This window comes from Lolium perenne, chromosome 2 (genome assembly GCF_019359855.2).
Source record: "Lolium perenne isolate Kyuss_39 chromosome 2, Kyuss_2.0, whole genome shotgun sequence".
Lineage (NCBI taxonomy): Eukaryota > Viridiplantae > Streptophyta > Magnoliopsida > Poales > Poaceae > Lolium > Lolium perenne.
Window position 1 is genome coordinate 282,004,972 of NC_067245.2, and position 23,196 is coordinate 282,028,167.

The window sequence follows — 23,196 nt, forward strand, 5'->3', positions numbered from 1 at the left end:
CCTAGGGTGAATAGTAAGATCAAGAAAAACAGGGGATCGATCGGAATAGTAGAGTACCTCGCTGCAGTTGTCGGAGGCCTCCTCCTCAAACTCGTCGCACTCTCTGGGGCCATAGAGCTGGCTGGCGGTACTGCTTGGAGTTGCGGTAGTACGGGTCGTTCGGGTCGAAGCCCTGGTCATCTGGTTGTGCTGCGGCAGCGAGGACGTCTCCCTTGGCCTCATCGGCGACGACGACCACGGCCGGTTGGGCCGAGCCCTCCACGGTCATGGCGCGGCGAAGAGCGGCTCTGGTTCCGGAATAAGATGCCGCCTCCGCGACGTGGACGACAACCGGAGCATCGCCTTCGCCTCCATCGACATCGATGACCGCACTCGCCTTCGGCTCGTCTCCGTAAAAATGCTTCATCTTCGGGGTTGTTGGTGGAAGGGGAGGAGGTCGGTGGTGCGCTGGTGGAGGTGCAGGCAGGGTTTTTCGCCAAAGATTTGGGAAGAGAAGTTGCGGGTGGGAGAGACGATGGGGCCGATGGATATACAGTTGATGATGCCATTTGGGTTCCTCTGGTTGACGCGTGCGTGTGAAAACATGGAGTCGTGCATGTAGTCCACTTTCCCATTACTTTGACATGGGTCCCACACATGACGGACGGGTAGTCACAAAATTTTCAGTATGGGTATTAAAAACTATAAAATATTTTAAATACGAATTAGTGATCACACATAGATATTTGTTTAAAAACCTTTCCCACCTTTGACATGGAGTCACCATACAAAGAAAGAAAGAAATAAAAAATGAATCGAGTATGTAAATTCTTTCAAATTTCTAAGAATTTCATACCATGATTAGGGCTGGAATTTTGATTGTTTGGTCAAACCTAGGTTGACCTCGGTGTACTAAGAGGTTGTCAAACTTTTTTCAAAGTGAAACTTCTGTTCTAGGGTAGTGTGGTAATGCCAAATTGTAGGGGCAACAGTGATGTGCTTGAGTACATTGATCACAAAAACCTTGTGCAGTTGATGTGCTTCAGGTCATTGAACACCAAAACCCTGTGATGTCTGCATATTAGCTATGATCATTATTGGTCTTCTCTATTTTTTCAGTGGCAATTTGACGTTTGCAGATATTAATAACGCGGCGGCAGCAAATTAGATGCATGACATAATAGGGGTATTACATGACTCATGTGAGACTTTCACATGTTATCCTGTCTAGTTTTGTCACAGTAATAGATTGGTGCACCTTTAAAAGTTCCTTGCCTTCCAAATAGATAGGCCAGCTCGCCGATTTATCAGGTTCTCCGTTCACCATAAGTTCTACTGTTCTTCGGAAGTCCGTTTCCACAGTAGCAGAGGTACATTGTAGTTGTATGAGGAGGTTCAGATCAGAAATGCAGACCAGCAAGTGCTCCCAATTTTGGGGGAGTGATTTGGTAGGGAAGCCAAATTACATGTGGGCCCAAGAGGGTTTTCTCGGAGTCAATTCACCAAAGATCCATTGCGGGCGGCACTCAGGTTACTACTACTTCTATTCTGGATGCGATTGCAGAACGATTTGAGTTCAAACACTAATTTTCTTTTCGTTTCCAAGTGTCCTACTTGTCCCGACAGGAAAGAGTTGTGCGATCTTGTGCTAGATATAGATGGTACCACGTTTTTATGTTCCATGTCATTCATGATTGATTGGTGTGTTACACATTTATTACTAATTGAGATGGTACTTACACAATTACATGCATCTGAATGATATGTTGGACTGAACCTTCCTGTGATGGAGCTAGGAATTTTGGTCACTGTAGTTAACTTTATTTTCTCTCTTTTTCACTTGGGTCTTGCTCCATAAATTAGTATTATTTAACACTAATTATTGAAGGTTTTGCTAGTATCACTAGGGTCAGCTGATACCACAGCTTATAAGGGAGCTCCGTCCCTAGTACCTTCATGTAATTTTGATACTTCCAGGTGCCCAAATGATGTTGGTAGTTGGTGTTGTGTGTGTACTTTTATAGGTAGGTACTTTGTGATGTTGAAACTAAGAGCTCTGGTACTCACTCACTCTGCCCTTTTTAGGACCAGTAGCTATTTTTAGTAATTTTTTCTTTTTTCTCTTCAGTAGTACAATGTGAGCCCTTTTACTCCTTGCTGTTGCTAGAATGTATTTAGTCCTACATTTCTAGTGAACCTTGTTGGTTATAGCATGCGTTTACTCATGTTCCGGAACTTTGCTATTTTGGCATGTCTTCTAGATGTAACTGAAGTCAGACTTTTTTGTATGATGAACAGGTGGACTTGCACACGATGGACTGCGAGTTCTTCGCTATAATAAAGGATGCTTCATCTGAAAAATTGGTATGGTACTCAGTTTAGGTGTCATATTTGTCAGATTAGGTGTAATGATGTTCATGGTCTGCTCTATCCTTTGCTACAGTCGCTGCCTAAGAAGTTTGCGGACTTGTTGGAGGGCCGTGAACCCCGTGAACTGAAGGTGCGTGAGGTTGGCATTAGGCATTCCAGCATGTGGGACATGGATGTGTGGTTCGACGGCACTGGCCGCATGTTCCTCAAGCGTGACTGGGAGTGTTTCGCCCAGACGTACGGCCTGCAACAATTTTATTTTCTCATCTACAGTTACGACGGCCGCGATGTTCTCACAGTTAAGATGTTCGACTTGAGCATGTGTCGTGTTCAATACAACGCAACCTACGGTACGTGCACTCTATAACCAAAATGTCAATTATACAGTATGTTGCCGGAACTTAAGCTGCCTTTTTTATATGATGAACAGATGGATCTGTTAAGATGGAGTTGTCAGACTTTGAGTTCTACACGACCCTAAAAGACGCTCCATCGGACAAACTGGTAAGCTTCATCGACCCTACAAGTGCTCTTGGAGCATTTGTTCACTGGATATGGCAAATTTGAGCTCCCACTGAATGTTCATCTTTTCAAATAATTTGCATAACAACCTGATTGCTCAACTTTGATCAAGTAGAACTGATTACTGGGAACTACTTGTTTACATATTTATAGTACTGATGCATCATCAAACAGTAAGCTTTTTTTGTTGTAAGCCCTCTTTTCCATCTATTTAACTTTGATATTCCTGCAGATGCTACTAATGAAGTTCGCGGAGTTGCTGAAGGGTCGTGAACCCCGTGGACTGAAGCTGCGTGAGGCGGACGATCCGAGTAGCAGCCCGTGGGACGTGGATGTGCTGTTCAATGCAGCTGGCTGCATTTACCTCGGGCGCGGATGGAAGCAGTTCACCCAAATTTACTGCCTGCAGCGCGACAGTTTGCTCCTCTTCAGTTTCGACGGTGACGCCTTGCTCACCGTCAAGGTGTTCAAGCTGGACATGTGCCACATGCACTACTACTACGACCACGACGCCAGTACAAGCAGCGAAACTGGCCCATATCCCAAGACTGATGAGGAGTCCACAGATGAGGAGTCCATGGATGGGGATGACCCATTTGACTCTTCCATCATCGTCTCCAGGAGAGCTGATCTTGATGACGATGAGAAGGACCGCATCCGTGAGCTTCTAGCCTCAAAACATGAGTACATTGGAGTGACATATGTGACTCGTTTGACGAGGACAAATTTGGCCAGAAATGAGATGGTACGTATGGTTCTAATGCTATTTTTGTTTTTCTACACAATTTGAGCTTACAACGTGTGCCTTTGTATGACCTACTTCTTTTTCTGTCTTTCATCCACACGTTTAAAATCCAGAGAATACCTAAGTCCGTAGCGGACAGCGCTGACATTTCGTCTTCAGGCCATGCTGGGCAACGCCTCGGAGCGTCAGAGGCGTTCACCACAGTTCCGTACAACACAGACAGAGATGGCCGCATTATTTTTGCCAGGAATGCATGGCGGGAGTTCCTTAAAGGCAAGCATTTAAAGGAAATGCAAGCTCTTCTCATTACACTTTGGAGCACCCGTAACCGCCACTTGGACGTGAAGATTGTGATGCAGGCGGTGTCGCCCTAGTTGTAGTAGAATGCTAACCAAGACATTCACATGAGATCATCAACACATGGAGGCCTGTATTTATCGTAGGGGCAACAGTGATGTGCTTGAGTACATTGATCACCAAAACCCTGTGCAGTTGATGTGCTTCAGTTCAATGAACACCAAAACCCTGTGATGTCTGCATATTAGCTATGATCATTAGTGGTCTTCTCTATTTTTTTAGTGGCAATTTGACATTTGGAGATATTAATAACGCGGTGGCAGAAAATTATATGCATGCCATAATTGTTTAGGGGCATTACATGACTCATGTGAGACTTTCACATGTTATCCTGTTTACTTTTGTCACAGTAATAGATTGATGCACCTTTAAAAGTTCCTGGCCTTCCAAATAGATAGGCCAGCTCGCCGATTTATCAGGTTCTCCCTTCACCATAACTTCTACCGTTCTTCGGAAGTCCGTTTCAGAGGTACATTGTAGTTGTATGAGGATGTTCTGATCAGAAATGCAGGCCTTAGCCTCAGGTTCCTCCGCACTTGAACGCCAGGCCAGGAATTCCCATTTTGATAGAATAGTAGAGCCTTCTTGCATCATCCACTGCCACCATTTGTTCCCTCCATTCTAATCATTAAACACAATTTTTTAGTAATATTAATGTTTGCAAGCATATATATTTCATATATTGCTTAGAAATATTAATTTCCAAATTTATTTCGTTTTTCTTAACGTTCAAAAAACCATCGAACAAATAATTACATTCCTACCAATGTAGTTTTGTCCAAATATTTAAAACCTCCAGCTAAAAGGCCCGTACGTGGAGACTCTGCGATTTTTTTTTGTTCCCACCAAAAACGAAAACCATCTTTTTAACCTTCCTGGTAAACTATCTCCATAACTAACCACGACTGCCAAACTAAACGCAATCACCATGACGAGTTTGTTCCCGATTGGATCTGAGCTCACTCATCGTCCTCACCGGATTCTATGGAATCCTCTCAGGTTATTCATTTGTCATTGCTCTTCGGCCGCAAAGATGTGCAGCGCACCAATTTTTCTTCCCTAGAATTACAAGTTGGCGGCAGGGATTGTTGCCACGTTAGGCGCCGCCGCCGCTGCTTCGCCCACGCAGGCAAAAAGGCTGAGCCATGACGCGCCTCCCGTGTCCGCACTAGGGTAAATCTGTTCTCGAAATTGGTTTTTCTTGGATATTATTTTTTCAGTTCTTCTATGTTCTTCCTCTGTGCCAAGCGTAAATCTGTGTATGAAGCTCACCTGGTAGATCATAGGATTTGATGTGTAATTCGATTTTTTCCTGCTGTGCACCATCGTAGTGACGATGGGAGACACATTATCCATGTGAAAAATGCCTCTGTCAATTTTCATCATGTTGTTCCTTTGTGGATCATTTGCGAATATATATGTTTTTCTTATCGTGTATCGAACTGAGAATTAACGATACATGCATGCTTCATTTTACGACCTATATTCTTTTATTTACATAGCCATGTAACTATTCTTTAATTTAAGATCTGTGAATTTACTGGTTATTTTGGTGCTAATTTTTATCTTCTATTTAACTGTAGACTGGCGAGGAGATTTGGAGAGTTAAACTATACTACGAAGATGATGATAGAACAAAAAAAGTTATGGTCATGACAATCGACAGGACTGACATCTGCTATATTGAATTGATCATTATGATTGGAACTATTGGCTTCCATGGCGCGTTTGATTACCTCTACTACAGGGTAAAAAATGCCCATGGGCCATGGCAGAGCACAATTGGTTCCCATCGAGCATGCATCTGAAGTGGAGACAATGGTATCCCTGCTCAATAAGGAGAAGAATATCAACCTACATGTGTTTAAGGAGAAGCCCAACGTTGATATTGCAACACCAGGGTGTCAGAGTACTGATGAAAGTGTATCACCAGAAAGAAGCCAAGGTACACTGTCTCAGGTTATGCTTTCATCCCAAATCTCCATCGCACATCACCTTCAGTTCAGACTTTAATAAATATTTTCCCGGTCACATTTTAATGCATGCTTTAACTAATCAAGTATTTAAAATAAACATGCAGTTAGGGATGCAATATCTGAGGACCAAGATTCAAATGAAACAGAAGAATCAGATTTCTCCGCTACGAATGGTACATAAGTACATCTATTATTAATCAGGTTTCAGAATTGTGCCCATTGCTAATGCTATGTCCATTTATTGTTTACATGATCAGTAAAGAAAAGATTTGTTAAGAAGAATAGGTTGGATACTTTAGAAGCTTACATAAGAAAACATGGAAAAGCCAGATCCGGTAATTTATTTTTGACATTAAAGATATGTCGAACATTTGCTATAATGCATAAAAAACTTGATTGCTGAATCGGTGCAAATGGTAACCCTGATACAGGAACTGAAGGACAATCTAGCGCTCCAGTGTGTGAAGAGGACATGTGCCCCCTTACTGAATGGCCTTCCCATGCTCGCCGCTACCGCCAGAAACTACATGACGGTACTAGTTTTTTTTACATGTATATCCTCATTTCTTACAATGTACTACACAGTAATACAATTCTTTGTGTATGTTTTGGGCTATAGACGCTGACACACCCAAGAAGAAATGGCGAGGTGTACTGAAAGGTTGTAAAGCAAGTAGGAAGCGTCATGCCAATGGAGCTGGAAAGCTAAATATTGCATTCTCTGATACATTGGGCGGCGCAGTAGGAATGAACTACCGTTCATTCAAGGATGACATCGTTATTATAATGAAAAAAGGTTACCAATTATTGGAGTGAGGAGGTGGACGGACATTCACCCTGACATCCATCGACTCATAGTTTCAGATATGTTGGTGAGTACAACCTTTCTCACATGTGTTGTCTTTTTTTGTCCATAATGAATTACTAAAGTCTATTCGTTTGTTGTACGCATTACATGACATATATGATCTGGAAGATACACCTGAAACAGAAGAGAAAATCCTAAAAGTTGCCAAAGAGCGATACAGAGGCTGGCGGGCATCTTTAAGCAGCACCTACAAGGCATACAAAATAGGTGATGCAAGAATGTCAAATAGTCCAGAAGATCTACAACCTGAAGAGTGGGAATGGTTGATTCAGTACTTTGGCACTGATCAAAAATTCAAGGTTATCTCTATGCTCACAGTTTGTGAATTGTGTACTATAATAAAATGGCTTGTCTCACTCGTTTTTTTTCAATGCATGTGTAGGAAGTCACCCAAAAGAACTCGGATAACCGGAAGAAACTCAAGACAAACCACACAACTGGATCTAAACCCTACTGTCAACTGAGTTTTGAGAATGTATGAGCCTACTCACTGTTGGGGGGATAACCCCCGGTATGCCAAAGGCATGCCAAACCGGATGGTTTGAGCCATCGAGATACCGGTTTAATATTCTTACCGGAACACAAAGATAGGAGTTTGGGCTAAGTGAAGCTAAGCCGGTATTCCCAAGGGGGTATGCCGGAACCCGGTAAAGAAGATACCGGAGAGAAGGGCCTGTCGGCAGGACTGGTCAAAGATTCTCTTCAGAGCAAGAAGACAAGGATGAGCTAAGCAAAGCGGCTTTAATCAGAGCCCTGGCGCCAAAGAGAGAGATGACGCTGAAAGAAGCCGGAGGACGTCAGCGTCCCTGATTAAAGAAGACTCCGGCGTCATCTATGATTAAAGTAGCTTTGTAAAGTAGTTTGTCCAGTCAAAGATGCCATTAGGGTTTCTTGCTCTGTAAGCCACCCTCTCCCCTATATAAGGAGAGGGGGTACTGCCTCTTACAGGCGCGTGTCCACAGAGGAGATTAAACGATAGAACTTGTATCCAAGAACCTGTAATCGTGTTGAGATCAATGAAGCAAGCGATCTAGTAAAGAGTTCTTCCTCTTGTCTTTCTTCTTGCATACCGGCCTTTGGTTGTGTTCTTGAGGAAAGCATCCGGAAGTTCATCCCATCTAGTCGCAAACCCTCCCCCGAATCCTCTAGCGTCCATTCGGCCCCAATCTAAGCCATCCTATGGCATCTGTCTGTTCACCACGACGACAGTTGGCGCCCACCATGGGGCATGAAGTTGCGCTTGCAGGAGTTCACATTCGGGCGGGCATCCTTGAGGTTGCCGGCGAGCGTACGGTGTCCGCGCTTGTGCAGCGCATCTACGACATGGACTTCATCAACGACAACGCGGGCTGCTTCACCAACGGCGGCATCTTCCCCAAGAACGGCCGCACAATCGAGTTCGGCAGCCACCGCGTCTACTTCGGCACCGTCCCTGTGCGCCAGCGCCTCTCGCCGGTGCTGGTGGCACCGGACCCGCCAAGATGGCTCTGTGCTGGCCGCGCCGCCGGCAGCGTCGAGGTAATGATGACTGGCGTGGTTGGTGCAGGAAAAGAAGCTGTGGATGAAGGTGCTGGTTGTGCGGCTTCGACCCGTGCGGCCAAGCCACCGCTGGAGCGCGACGCTGGCGCCGCGGGAGCATCTTCCGCACCACCGGCAACACCACTCCAAGCGGCGATGAACGTGCTGGCAACGCCCATCGCGCAGAACATCGACCCGGCAGCGGCTCAGGCGGAGCTGGAGGCACAACGCCAGAAGCTGCTCGCCAACGGCGCCGACATCGTCCGGGCGCAGCGCGAGCTGAACCTAACCCTACGTGAGTATAACGCTGCCCATGGCTTTGCTTCTGTTAGCGCGCATGCTGCTAGGATACCGGAGAACCGGCTAAAAGCTCGCAACCTAGATCAGGATTTGCGCAAAGAAGTTCTTGCCGGCAAAAGTACCTCTGCATCTGTTAGCATTGTGGAAAAACCTAAGTACAGTAGCCCGGATAAAACTATAAAAGCTGCTAAGGCTGCAGTAGAGCTATGTGAATCGCTTTCCGGAGATGCTTTGGCAAAATAGCAAGAGCGTGTTAGAGAGCTGCTGGAAACTATTGAGCAGCAGAATGCTGAGCAACTGGCTAAGCTGAACAAGGCCGCGGCCTCAAAATCCGCGCGTTCAACAAAGAATGCCGGAAGCAATTCCCATGGGCAGGCATCGTCCCCCCATCCGGACAGAAGAAGAGAAAAAGAGATGAACGCACAGCAGATGACTGTGTACGATCCGGTTCTTGCCGGAAAACAACAAGTCGGGCAACACGATGCCGGCAGAAAAAGCCAAGGGGCAGGTCGAGGCTACGCCAGAGGAGGCTATGCCGGAAACAATCATGCCGGTAAATATGAAACCGGGCAAAATTATCGAGCTGCAAGGGCAGCGTATGAGGAAATGCCACCACCAAGGTACCGGCAGGCAAGAGCCGCGGAACCGGAAAGATACGGAGAGGGAGATTCCGAAGTAGAACGAACAAGAGTCTACCGGAACCCTTTGGGGGATCGCCTGGGGGAAAGATGTTTGCCAGACCAGGATGCGAGGCACAGGCTGGACAGAGTACATCTTTCCGAAATGATCGAATCTGAGGGTCCTCCTGGCCCGAAATGTTTTGGCCCACGGATCATGGGAGAAGAGCCACCGGTACGCAATTTCCAGCTGCCCCGAGACACAAAAACGTATGATGGCACGACCAAGCCGGAAGATTGGCTGGCGGACTATGTCACGGCTGTTTATGTAGCTGGTGGTGGAGTAAACCGGCGTTGGGCGGTGAGAATCATACCGTCCTACCTGGTAGGCCCTGCACGGATTTGGCTTAACAACTTGCCGGCAGGAAGCATTAACGGATGGCTGGACTTTGAGGAAGCCTTCGTGAACAACTTCAGTAGCACTTACAAGAGGCCAAACCGGCCCCAACAGCTCGCTTTATGCCAGCAACGTGCCGGTGAGACAGACAGGGATTATCTTACCCGATGGAACTCAACAAGAAACACGTGTGAAGGAGTGATTGAAGCACAAGCAATTGCTTGGTTCAGTCAAGGATGCCGGAGAGGATCACCGCTGTGGCAAAAGCTGCAGAGAAGCATGCCAGCAACCTTGGCAGAAATGATACGTGTGGCGGATAGCTATGCATTGGGAGACCCATTGCAACCGGCAGTACAAGCTGAGCCGGAGCAGCGACAGGAACAATACCGGGACAACCGGAACAACACGAGAAGGGAAGATTTCCCGGATCGAAGTTACGCTCCGTAGCACGTTGCTGCCGTGCAAGAAAATTATGATGCCGGCGGCAGCCAAAGGCAAAAAACCGGATCGCAGCCATGGGCGGGTCCAAAAAAGCAGTGGGTCGAAAAGAAACCCTGGGGCCAGAAAAAGAATTGGCAGGAACCCGTAAAATACACCAACCAAGTACTTGATGCAAAAGGGAGCGGTAAAGGACGCGCAAGCACAAGGGTGCTCAACAGTGTTGCCACCGTCACAAGATATGCTGCGTCAGCAACAACTGCCACCACCGCCACCACTAACCGGAGCAAATGCTTTACCGGTACAGCATCAGCCAAATAGGCAACAATACCAGCAAGTTAACCGGGTGGAGCAAAACGATGATCAACCACCTCCACCGGCACCTTTAGGCCGGAATGTTTACGAGGGCCCGCATCTGTGCTGTGTTGTCTTTGTCACTGAGCCGACAGACAGGCAAAGTGTGCATCGCCGCTCCATGGAGGTAAACGCCATGATGCCAGCGGTTCCCAGATACATGTTGTGGTCAGATCAGGAAATTACCTGGTCATTTAAGGATCACCCCAAGATCATGCCGAATCCGGGTGGATATGCTCTTGTGGTGGACCCAATCATGAAAGGGCCGCAAACCCGAGTAAAATTCAGCAAGGTGCTGATAGACAACGGCAGCAGCATAAACATCATGTACAAGCATACCATGCATACGCTGGGCATAACAGAAAACATGCTTCAGCCAACGCGTACAACGTTCCACGGAATCGTTCCGGGCTTGTCCTGTGCTCTGGTAGGAAAAGTTCGGGTGGACGTAGCGTTTGGAGGACGTGACAATTGCCGGGTTGAAAATGTTGAGTTTGAGGTGGTGGACCTAGACAGTCCTTACCATGCGTTGCTGGGAAGACCAGCGTTGGCAGCTTTCATGGCTACGACTCATACAACTTACCTCAAAATGAAGATGCCGGCGCCTCGTGGACCCTTAACTGTGGTGGGGAACTATAAGGTCTCACTGTAAACTGCGTCTGCCGGATCAAACCTAGCGGAATCGCTGGTGATCGCGGAGGAAAAAAGAAGAATGCAAACCGCGGTTGCGCTGGCTCAGTCCTCACAGTTGAGTTTAGCGGCAATGAGTGGAAGCTTGGGCTCACCGGCATTCAAGCCGACAAATGAGACAAAGGACATTGTGCTGGATCCGGCTTACCCAGAGCGCACCGTTCGCATTGGTGCCGGACTCGATCAAGCATAGGAAAACGCGCTCGTCAGCTTCCTCCGTGAGAATCGGAATATCTTTGCCTGGTCAACTGACGACTTGGTGGGTGTTCCGAGGGAGCTGGCTGAGCACTCTTTAAATGTCCGAAAAGACGCCAAGCCGGTGCGGCAACCTTTGCGCCGGTTCGCTGAAGATAGGAGGAAGATTATTGGAGAAGAAGTGACTAAACTGCTCGTTGCCGGATTCATTGTGGAGGTCACACACACAGAGTGGCTGGCCAATCCGGTAATGGTCGAAAAGAAAAAAGATGAGAACCTGGAGGCAAAAGCTCCAAAGGTGTGGCGCATGTGCATCGACTACACCAACCTAAACAAGGCTTGCCCAAGAGATCCTTTTCCTTTGCCACGGATCGATCAAGTGATTGATTCAACTGCTGGGTGTGAGTTGTTGTCCTTCCTGGATGCGTATTCCGGTTTCCACCAAATTCCCTTGAAAAAGGAAGATCAAATAAAGACTGCGTTCATTACCCCGCATGGGGCTTATTGCTATGTCACTATGCCCTTTGGTTTGCGCAACGCTGGTGCAACGTACCAGCGCTGTATGCAAAAATGCTTGTTTGATCAAATCGGAAAGAATGTGCAAGTCTATGTAGACGACATTGTGATAAAAACTAAGGTAAAGAACACCTTAATCGATGACATCCGGCAAACATTCGATAACCTAAGACGGTTCCGAATGAAGCTTAATCCGGCAAAATGCACTTTCGGTGTCCCTGCTGGCAAGTTGCTCGGTTTCCTTGTGTCAAGCCGGGGCATTGAAGTCAATCCGGTAAAAATCCGGGCAATAGAAAGAATGACTATCCCACGAGAACTAAAGGATGTGCAAAAATTTACCGGAAGCTTGCCATCGCTAAGCCGGTTCGTAAGCAGGTTGGGAAAAAAAGCTCTGCCACTCTATGCTCTCATGAGAAAATCCGATACGTTCGTCTGGACCCCCCAGGCAGACGCGGCGTTTAAAGAGCTAAAAACAATGCTGGCCACAGCACCTATACTGGCTTCACCTCTAGAAAGAGAGCCTATGCTATTATACATAGCAGCAACAAACCAGGTTGTGAGCGTAGTGGTTGTGGTTGAACGAGAAGAGGAAGGAAAAACCGTCCAGAGGCCGGTATACTACCTGAGCGAGGTGCTCTCCCTCTCAAAACAAAACTACCCTCACTTCCAAAAGATGACTTATGGCGTGTACATGGCCGCCACAAAACTCAAGCATTACTTTGAAGAACATCCTATGAAGGTGGTGAGTGAAGCACCAATCTCCGATATCATGTGCAACAAGGACGCTAGCGGAAGGATTGCAAAGTGGGCAATCCAGATATCACCATATGTACCAGCGTACGAAAGAAGAGATGCCATAAAATCACAGGCTTTGGCTGATTTCCTCGTCGATTGGGCGGAGATGCAATACAAACCGCCAGATCAGAGAATAGAATACTGGAAAATGCACTTTGATGGATCCAAACTCAAAGAGGGTCTAGGTGCTGGTGTGGTGCTTACCTCGCCAAAAGGAGATCACCTCCGGTATGTTTTGCAAGTGCATTTCAGGGCATCAAATAATGTCGCTGAATACGAAGCTTTGATCCATGGGCTTAAGGTCGTAAAAGAAATCGGTACACACCGGATCATTTGCTACGGAGATTCAGATCTTGTGGTACAGCAGTGTTCCGGGGATTGGGATGCAAAAGATGCCAACATGGCCTCGTACCGGTTTCACGTGCAAAAGATTGCCGGATTCTTCGAAGGGTGTGAGTTTCACCATGTACCGCGCGCAGAAAATGAAGCCGCGGATGCTTTGTCCAAGCTGGGCTCATCCAGGCAAGAAATTCCTCCCAGAATAGCTTTAGCTCACTTAAGAGTACCATCGATCAAACCAAGCCCGGAATCGGAATCAATTTTTGTACCGGAATCGCATGTAGTACCCATGGATATCGATGAAGGAAACCCGGGGACTGCTCCGGCAAGCTCGGGGACTGCTGCAGCCGTACCGGAAGAAACGATGCTGGTAGATAGCATGGAGATAGATGCACCGGTGTTTTTGGTTCGAGAGACACCGTCGTGGGTTAAACCTATTAAGGAATTCCTGATCAACGGCACCTTGCCGGATGACGAAAATGAATCAAGAAGAATCCAAAGAAGGTCCAAAGCATATACATTCATCAATGGTGAGGTGTACAAGAGAAGCGTTACCGGTGTCCTTCAAAGATGTGTGGAATCGGAAGAAGGGAAAGAAATGCTTGAGGAGATTCACCAAGGAGAATGTGGGCATCATGCTTCATCAAGGGCGCTGGTAGCAAAAGTATTCCGGCATGGGTTTTATTGGCCCACTGCTTTGGAAAACGCTGAGGATTTAGTAAGAAAATGCAACGGGTGCCAGAGGTACGCCAAGCAAAATCATACCCCAGCGTCCGGTTTAAAAACAATACCATTAACATGGCCGTTTGCCGTTTGGTGCCTCGATATGGTTGGCCCATTCAAAACTGCAAGGAGCAGCATGACTCACATCTTGGTTATGGTGGACAAATTCACCAAATGGCTAGAAGTGAAACCTATCGCAAAATGTGATGGGCATACAGCGGTGAAGTTCTTAAAAGATGTCATTTTGCGGTATGGATACCCGCACAGCATCATCACTAACAATGGAACCAACTTTGCTCAAGGTGAGTTCAAAAGGTTTTGTGAGGACAACAACATCCGGTTGGATTTGTGCTCAGTGGCACATCCACAAGGCAATGGCCAAGTGGAAAGAATGAACGCTTTGGTACTTTCCGGTATCAAACCAAGACTCATTGATGTGGTGGAAAAATCACCGGGATGTTGGCTCGATGAGCTACCATCAGTACTGTGGAGTATAAGAACAACTCCAAACCGGTCTACCGGATACACTCCATTCTTCATGGTATACGGAGCAGAAGCAGTTATACCAACGGACATCATTCATGATTCACCAAGGGTACAGCTCTATACTGAGCAAGAGGTCAAAGAGGCCAGAGAAAATGATGTGGACTTGCTAGAAGAAGCAAGAGAGCTGGCTTTGGCAAGAACAGCCATTTACCAGCAAAATCTCAGACGCTATCATAGCCGGAAGGTTAACCCGAGAGTTTTCCGGGAAGGAGATCTCGTGCTACGCCTATTGCAGCGCACTGAAGGCCGGCATAAGCTCTTACCACCATGGGAAGGTCCCTTCATTGTAAGCAAAGTGCTTCACAATGATGCATACTACTTGATCGATGCACAGGAGTGGAAAAAAGGAAAGGCGGACAGGTCCGGAGAGGAGAGCAAGCGTCCATGGAACGTAGCTCTGTTGCGTCCTTTCTACTCTTGAAGTTGTGGAGTAAGAAGTTCCTTTTTGTACCTTACATACTATGAATAAAAGATGTCGGAACCTTGAACGAATCTCGGGGACTACCCCAACCTAAGTTGCATGCAACATGTCTATTTTTTCAGTCCACCGGTTGCTTGGTGAACATTTTTTCTTTTCGGTTTAGTAGCGTGCTAAACCTACCGGAGTCTTCGACTCTGCTGCTGTCCGCAAACCGGCTTCATGGCAAGCAAGATAAACCGGTAGCAACTAAGCACGTGAACCGCGAAGAGAGAGAGTGGGAACAAACAATCCGGAAAAATTTCACTAACCCCGGTAAAACCGGTTTTTTGCAAAATTTCGAAGTTATTTCTAAGTTCAAGAAAATGCTTGTTTGGTGAAAGAACCTTGCGCTCATACGCCAAAGAACGCCCAGAGAAGGCAGGCAGAGCCAAGGCAAAAGAACCAAGTGTGCATCGAATTGGATGCGGAAACAATTTGGAAATCTTTGCAGTGCAGGATAAAGGCAAACCAAAAGCAAATATGCTAAGGCAAACTTAAGATAATTAACTACCGGTATAACTTACCGGCATAAAATGTTGTGCGACAACCAAAAGCGAACTTAGAGTTTTACATCATAAACCCCGGCATACCGGGGTAGAATTTAACGAGGCATTGTTTTGAGTCAAACAGGACAACCAGATATTTCACAGGCAAACATTGAACAGTAGGGGATCAGGCAGCGGGGGCTTCAGGAGGGGCATCGCCAGCACCGGCATCGCCCAGAGGCTCCTCCTCGGCTTCATCCTCCTCCTCGTCGAGATAATCTTGGACGTCAGGAGGGGGAGGGATGAAGGTGCGCATGTCAGCGTACTCCGCGATGTGGTACGCGCGATCCTGCCGCTTAGCGGTAAGAATCGGGTCCAGATCGGTTTCCGCGCCTTCGCGCACTCCGGTGAGGGCATCCAAGTTCAGCTCCGGATACCATGAGCAAGCGACGCGGAGGGCAGAGTCTGCTCCAGCGCGGGCAGCAGAGCACTGCCACTCGCGGATCCTCTTGCCGGCGCCCTTGAGGCGGTCGCTGATCAGTGAGAAAGTATCCGGCACCTCCTCGCCAGGCCACAGAGTCCTAAAGAGCTGGGTAGCTACATCAGGAATGTCAGACAGGTTGCGATCTATGGCGCGCATATGAGACACCCGCGCGCTCAGCGCGACCAGATGGTCATAGGGGGTCCATGGCGCGCCAAGATTCTCTTGGCCCTGGGCAGTGCGGCGCTCGTCAACCTTCTTGACAGCAAACCTCTGAGAGTCCGGGAAGAGGCCTGTGCAAAGAAAGAAAAAAGGCTAAGGAAAGGAGTCCGGAAGAAAAGGCAACCGGAAGGAAAGATAACAAAAAGAAAATGCGATCGGAAGAAAAAAGGCTTGTGGGCAGTAGTCAGAAAGTGCAAAAGGAAAGGACTTACGGTAGGCATGTGTGTCAGTTTGCAAGACCAGCCGGTTGCACTCCTTCTGCTCCGCCTCCAGCCGTGCAGTTTTTTCCTCGGCACCTTTCCGGGCTTTGGCCAGCTCCTCCAGCTCAGCTAGCAACACCATGTTGACGTTGCCGGCATCTTCAAGACACTCATTCATCTTGGCCGCTGCATCAGCTTCAGCAGCTTTGAGAGCCTTAGCATGATCAAGCCCCAGCTGGATGAACTGGGACTTGAGCTCCTGGTAGCTGGTCTTTTGGGCGCTCAGCTCCTCCTGATGCCGCCGGATGAGCTGGTCCTTCTCCCCTGTAACCCGGAAAAGAAGGTGTTAACAAAATTGTGCTGGTTAAGATGAAAAGAAAACCAAGCTAACAGGAAAGAGGAAAAATTGTACGTTGGGCGGCGGCGAGCTGCTCCTTGAGAGCCTCAATGGAAGCTTCCGGGATCACTGTTAAGCAAAAATTATAAATGTTAGGAGGAAAAAAGGTTTCCGGTAAGAAGATGCCGGTGGTACAAAAACTTACCTTGGCACTTATCATGTGCCTCAGCGAGGTCCCGATGTTCCCATAGAAGCTCCTCAAAGAGGGCCTTCCGAGCGTCAGCCGTGAGCTGTTCAAGAAAAAGAGATTAGTTAAGTTTTGCGCTAAGAACAGGGTTCTTAACCCGAAACTCGGGGACTGGCAGTGCTAGTTTCGCACGTTTTAAGCTAAATTTTGCGCTAAGAACAGGGTTCTTAACCCGAAACTCGGGGACTGGCAGTGCTAGTTTCGCGTGTTTTAAGCTAAGTTTTGCGCTAAGAACAAGGTTCTTAACCCAAAACTCGGGGACTGGCAGTGCTAGTTTTGCGCGTTTTTTAAGCTAAATTTCGCGCTAAGAACAAAATTCTTAACCCGAAGCTCGGGGACTGGCAGTGCCGGTTTCACACTAAGTTTTTAAGTTAAAGTTTTGTGCTAAAAGCTGCGCTCTCACCACAAAACTCGGGGACTGGGAAGATAGACAAGAGAGAAACCGGCATCAAACTAAAGAAAAGATAGAAAAAAATCCGGAAGCAAGGAAACCGGTAAAAGTTGAAAAGAGTTAGTAAAGCGTACCATCAAGTTGTTCGTGGCATCATACCACGCTCTGTCGAGCTCCTTCACGGCGCAGCGAAGCCGCATGAAGTGCTCCTAGGAAGACCGGTCCCCAACAGGGTCAGGTGCCGGCAGCCTGTCCTTGCCCAAACCGCGGGTCGCCGGAGTCATATCTGCGGCGTTCCACTTCTGGGCGTAGGGCAGCAGATGCCCCAGCTGCCGGCCCCTGCGCTGGAACTCAGTGATACGGCCAAGCAGGCCGGTGGCCTTCGTGGCCGTATCTCTGGCGGCCTTGGAGACGTGCAGCACCAGGGGCTGCTGGCCGCCGGAAGGGGCGTTGGAGGCCGTCGCCTTCCCCTTGATAAGCTTGGAGATCTTGGGCGGCGGCACAGTTGGAGCGGCCCCGGAGGGCTTGGTGCGAGGAGCATCTGGCGGTGGCATTAGAATGGTTCATGGAGAAGGGGGAGCGCTAGGTGCGTCACCCAGGTTGGAACCTTCCGGCGCGGAAGTTCCCGGCGCGGAAGTTCCCGGCGCGGAAGTTGTCTTCTTTTCAAGGACGGGAGGAGCCGAAGGCTCCGCCCGCCCGGCAGCTTCTTCCTCGGCGCCGATGTTGCTGGCGCCGGTATCCTGTTTCTCTGGAAGGAAGGAAAGATCCTCCTCCGTGCGGTGTTCTGGCGGTGTAGGGGCCGCACGCCCCGAACTTGTTATGCCCCCCGAAGGGGAGGCAGAGATGTTGCCGGCACCAGATGGTGCCGGGCTTGAGCGAGGAGGAGGGGTTGAGGTCCTTGCGGAACCTTCAGAGCCCGCTGGCCTTGAGCCAAGCTTGAGCGCGGGGCTAAGAAAAAGAAAGAAAAACAGTTGGAGAAAAGCAACCGGAAAAAGAACTTGGCAAAAAGAGGCAAGCAAGAAAACAAGAAACTTACCCACTTCCTTCTCCCCCAAGGGCTCAGTCCGGAAGCGCTTGGAGGGAGGGGCCTGGCTAGAACCGGCATCAGATGCCGGTAGCTTGTTCTTTTGGCCCTGGGCCATGAGTTTGTCCACAAACTCGGAGCCGGCCTCGGCGCGCAAGGGCGGCACGTGCTCGTGGACCTATGAGTCAAAAATGGCTAAGAAGCGATTCGCGAAAAAGCAACAATGAAAGAAGAAGAAGAAACCGGAAAAGAAAAATACCTCAAGCATGGTCAGATCATCCGAAGAACCGGTTGGCTCCGGCGGAGACCTGCCAAGGCGCGAGGCTGGGGTCTTGCCCATCTTCAGATCTTTCCAAAAAATATAGGGATCTGGGTCGACGGAGTCAAGGGCGCGCTTCACGCAGATACCACGCCGCTCTGCTTGAATGAGGGGGAAGCGATCCTTGGCCTAAAACACAAAAAAAAGAGGGTTAACAAGAGCAAAAAAGTTACCGGCAAGACCGACCCTAATTGCGTAATCTCTTACTTCTTGGGTCGGAGGGTTAGTAGTGCTGAGGGGAAGGAGGCCCCATTCCCAGTCAAACGGCATAGCAGTTTGGCAGATCTGCTTAGCCTTGCGAACGACGTCCTTCTTGCTAAGGGGACGGCCTGTGATCTTGGTGGGATCGCCAGGACCGTACATCTCGCTCATCCTATGCATCCGGCGCTTGAGAGGAAGCACCCGGCGCGAAATAAAAGTGCGGATGATATCATCTGAGCAGATGTTGGTCTCCTTCTTCAAAGAGGCCATGAAGCGTACCACCCGGTTGGTTTCGATATGATCCGTCTTCGGGTTATAACTCCAGTTGGCTCTACTGGGAGGCCCCACTTTGAACGGCGGAAGATCAATGAGATTTGCGCGGCCATTGTTCTTCACGTAGAAGAAAGTTCCTTGCCAGGCGCGACAGGACTCGAGGCCGGTGAACTTAAAGAAAGGACTCCCCTGGCGGGAGCCAACGATGCAAGACCCGCACTCCACAGGCGGGCAAACGTCTCACGAGTGGGACGAATGCCGATGTAGGCCTCCATGAAGGTGGCATAGCAGGAAAGGTAAAAGATGGCATTGCCAGGAAGGTGATGAGGTTGGAGTTCATAGAAATCTAAGAACTCCCGGAAAAAAGGCGAGGCAGGAAGGCCGAAGCCACGCTCGAAATGAGCAAGGAAAACAACATGTTCACCGGGCTGGGGCTCCGGTTCGATATCGTCACCGGGAAGCCGGCAGGTTACTCCTTCCGGAATCCTGCGGGACCGGTATAGCCAATCGATCTCGTATTCGGTAACATTGGAGCCCATCCAGGCTCCACGAGTGATGGGGGAAGGTTCTCCGCCGGATGCTTGGCCAGAGCTACCGGATGCTTGGCTAGAGCTACCGGATTCTAGGTGGCTACCGGATTCTTGGCGGCTACCGGATCCCTGCTGGCTACCGGATTCTTGGCGGCTACCGGATCCCTGCTGGTTGCTGGAATCGGTATCCATCAGATCTGAAGCCATAGATTCACCGGGAGATTGTCTACGCCGACTACCGGAGGGGGAAGAAGATGAAGCAGAGGAAGATTCCTCGCAACATATGGGTTTGGAGGCGAAAAAACAGAAATCCCACAGTTGAACCCCACGCGAAGATCTACGAGTAAGAAGAAAATCAAAGAAAAAGAGGAAATAAGAACACTATCGACCCAAGATCTAGAAAACAAGCAAATGGCAAGCAAAGTGAGATTGGCACTGACCTCGAGCGGCGCAGTCGCTGGGGAAAACGTTCGCCGGCGAAGGAGCGGACCTACTGTCGCCGACGAGCACCGTCGACGGTGAAGCGGAGAGGAACGCGAAGAAGCAAGAATGCTGCGGGCGCGACGGAGGTGCAGCGGAAGATTTCCGCACGACGAGGTCCGGCGGAAAAGCGGCGTGAGTTCGCCGGGCGACAGAGCTCAAGCGAACGACGGCGGACGAAGAGCGGCGAAGGCGCAGAGGCGAGGAGTACTATGCGCGAAGGTTGGGGAATGCGAGAAGAGGAAGAAGAAAGGGCAGTTGTCCTTATAAAGAAGAGAGAAGGTGGGCCGAAAACCGCCGGGCCGCGGCGGTTCGCCTCGCGGCCCACGATGGTTCGCACCACGGGCCGCCACGTGGCGAGGAAATACACGCGAAAAAATAAGAAGCCACACGGAGGCATACACAAGATCCGAAGTGGCTACTGGGATCCGCAGTGGTGCATTTAATGAGCGCGCGGGAGTCGAAGCGAAGTGACAACTGACACTGGCGCGCCAGTTAACAGTGCGCATGTCACTGACAGGCGCGGGGCCCGAAATATTCTCGACTTCGCCGAGGAAAGAGTAAATGCGAATGATACCGGAGAAAAGAGATGCCGGGAGATGCCTTGCAAAGAGAGAAAAGACAAATAAGGGCAAAGATGCCGGATCCAAGCTCAAAGCCGGAGAGATTAAACCGGTATCCTAAAAACATGAAAACCTGGCATGGTCTGTAGGATAGAATCCGCCAGACTATACCAGCTTCGGGGACTAATGTTGGGGGGATAACCCCCGGTATGCCAAAGGCATGCCAAACCGGATGGTTTGAGCCATCGAGATACCGGTTTAATATTCTTACCGGAACACAAAGATAGGAGTTTGGGATAAGTGAAGCTAAGCCGGTATTTCCAAGGGGGTATGCCGGAACCCGGTAAAGAAGATACCGGAGAGAAGGGCCTGTCGGAAGGACTGGTCAAAGATTCTCTTCAGAGCAAGAAGACAAGGATGAGCTAAGCAAAGCGGCTTTAATCAGAGCCCTGGCGCCAAAGAGAGAGATGACGCTGAAAGAAGCCGGAGGACGTCAGCGTCCCTGATTAAAGAAGACTCCGGCGTCATCTATGATTAAAGTAGCTTCGTAAAGTAGTTTGTCCAGTCAAAGATGCCATTAGGGTTTCTTGCTCTGTAAGCCACTCTCTCCCCTATATAAGGAGAGGGGGTACTGCCTCTTACAGGCGCGTGTCCACAGAGGAGATTAAACGATAGAACTTGTATCCAAGAACCTGTAATCGTGTTGAGATCAATGAAGCAAGCGATCTAGTAAAGAGTTCTTCCTCTTGTCTTTCTTCTTGCATACCGGCCTTTGGTTGTGTTCTTGAGGAAAGCATCCGGAAGTTCATCCCATCTAGTCGCAAACCCTCCCCCGAATCCTCTAGCGTCCATTCGGCCCCAATCTAAGCCATCCTATGGCATCTGTCTGTTCACCACGACGACACTCACTCTGCATGATTCGCTGCTCACTGTGCTTTAATGTTTATAGCATCTAATTGTTGCACTACTTGCAGAGAAATAAGGAAACTGGAGAAGAGCTAGACTGCATTGCTCTCTGGGAAATCACCCACTTCAAGAATGGATCATGGACTACCGAAGAGTCCAAAAAAGTTAGCGTGACTATACTGACTAAGAAGCTACTCTAAACTTACTTAATGTTGTTCATCGTGTATGGTTCTTCGTCTGATGTGAGTGTTTTTTTCGTAATTAGGAAAAAGCATCTGAAGACATTCAAAACCGAGAAATGGAAACTGGAGGTCCCGTTTCAGTTGAACAAAGAATCAATATTTTCCAGGCTGCATATAAAGAATCGGTGAAATGCAAGTCATCACAACCACGTGGGTTTGGATACATGGCCAAACTGCCAACTAAGTCTGAAATGATTAAGTTTGAGGTAGAAGAGCAAGCTCGTGCAACCCAGAAGGTAAACTCAGAGCTCATCCAGCAGGTCACACAATTGGAACAGAAGTTACAAGATGAACATGATAGTATGGACGAGAAGATTAATTTTTAGCGTGCTCAGAGGGAACAACTCGAGCAGAGGTTGGAGGAAGAGCATGCTGATAGGGAGAGAATGATCGAACTTGAGAGAACCTCAAGAGAGGAATTTGAGAAAACCATGATGGCAAAGTTTCAATTACAGTTTCAATTACACTTTGAAGAGTTTAGCAAACAGATTGAAACAGAGAAGACGCAAACAAATAAGGTGATGACAGTCATATGCTTGCAAACTCCTAAGTTTTAGTTGTTTATTTGCATTGCTAACAATGCACATCATTTTCGCAGATTGCAACAGAGAAGACGCAAACAAGTAAGGTGATGATAGTCATATGATTACAAACTCATAAGATTTAGTTGTTTACTTGCATTCCTAACAATGCACATCTTTTTCGCAGAATTCTAAGAAGCCTAACCTGAAAGAAAATATTAATCCAAACCAGCAAACACCTCTACAGAGCCCTGCTAACAAAATAGTTGTTGCGCACAACACGTTACAAAATTCTCGGATGTATAAAGCATTAGTAAGTCACAAACTTGTGCAAATTGGTACTAGTACATACTATTTTTGCTTCACTCACACTATAGCCTAGCTGCACCTGCTTCTTATGTTTCACAGTGTGTTGTTGCTGCGTTGACTCACAACTACTATTTTGTCTTCACCGACACTAACACCTAGCTGCACCTGTGATACGTCCATTTTGCATCACTATTTTATATCGTAATTTACTGTTATTCATTGATATATTTCATATTTAGAGATGATACTTATGGTATTTCATCTATTTTGCATGTATCATGGTTATTGGAGAATCGCGCACCGGAGTCAGGATTCTGCTGGAAAAAGCATCGTCAGAATGCAATATTTCGGAAGATCAACAATTGACGGAAATTACACGGAAAATCTTATTTTTCCAGAAGACGGAGATAGCCAAAAGGAGGAGCCGAGGAGGGCCGCAATGCCCCCCATAGGCCGGCGCGGGCCCAGGCCTGGCCGCGCCGCCTTGTGGGGAGGGGGCCCACAGCCCCCTCTGGCCTCCTCTCCTTCGCGTACTTCTTCATCCCGAAAACCTAAGCTCCAGAGGATAGTCGCGAAGAGTCACAGCCGCCTCTGCGGGGCGGAAAACACCAGAGAGAAAAGAGCTCTCCGGCAGGCTGAAATCTGCCGGGGAAATTCCCTCCCGGAGGGGGAAATCGACGCCATCATCATAGTCATCGAGTTGGACATCCTTGGGATCATGTAACAACCCAAAAATTTCAAAACAAACAAAATGAATTTC

The 23,196-nt window shown here is 48.3% G+C and overlaps 1 pseudogene; it reads left to right on the forward strand.

Moving 5' to 3' along the window:
- Positions 1–5,734: 5,734 nt before the first annotated feature.
- On the forward strand, positions 5,735–22,595 carry LOC139835823 (uncharacterized; annotated as a pseudogene).
- Positions 22,596–23,196: the final 601 nt, after the last annotated feature.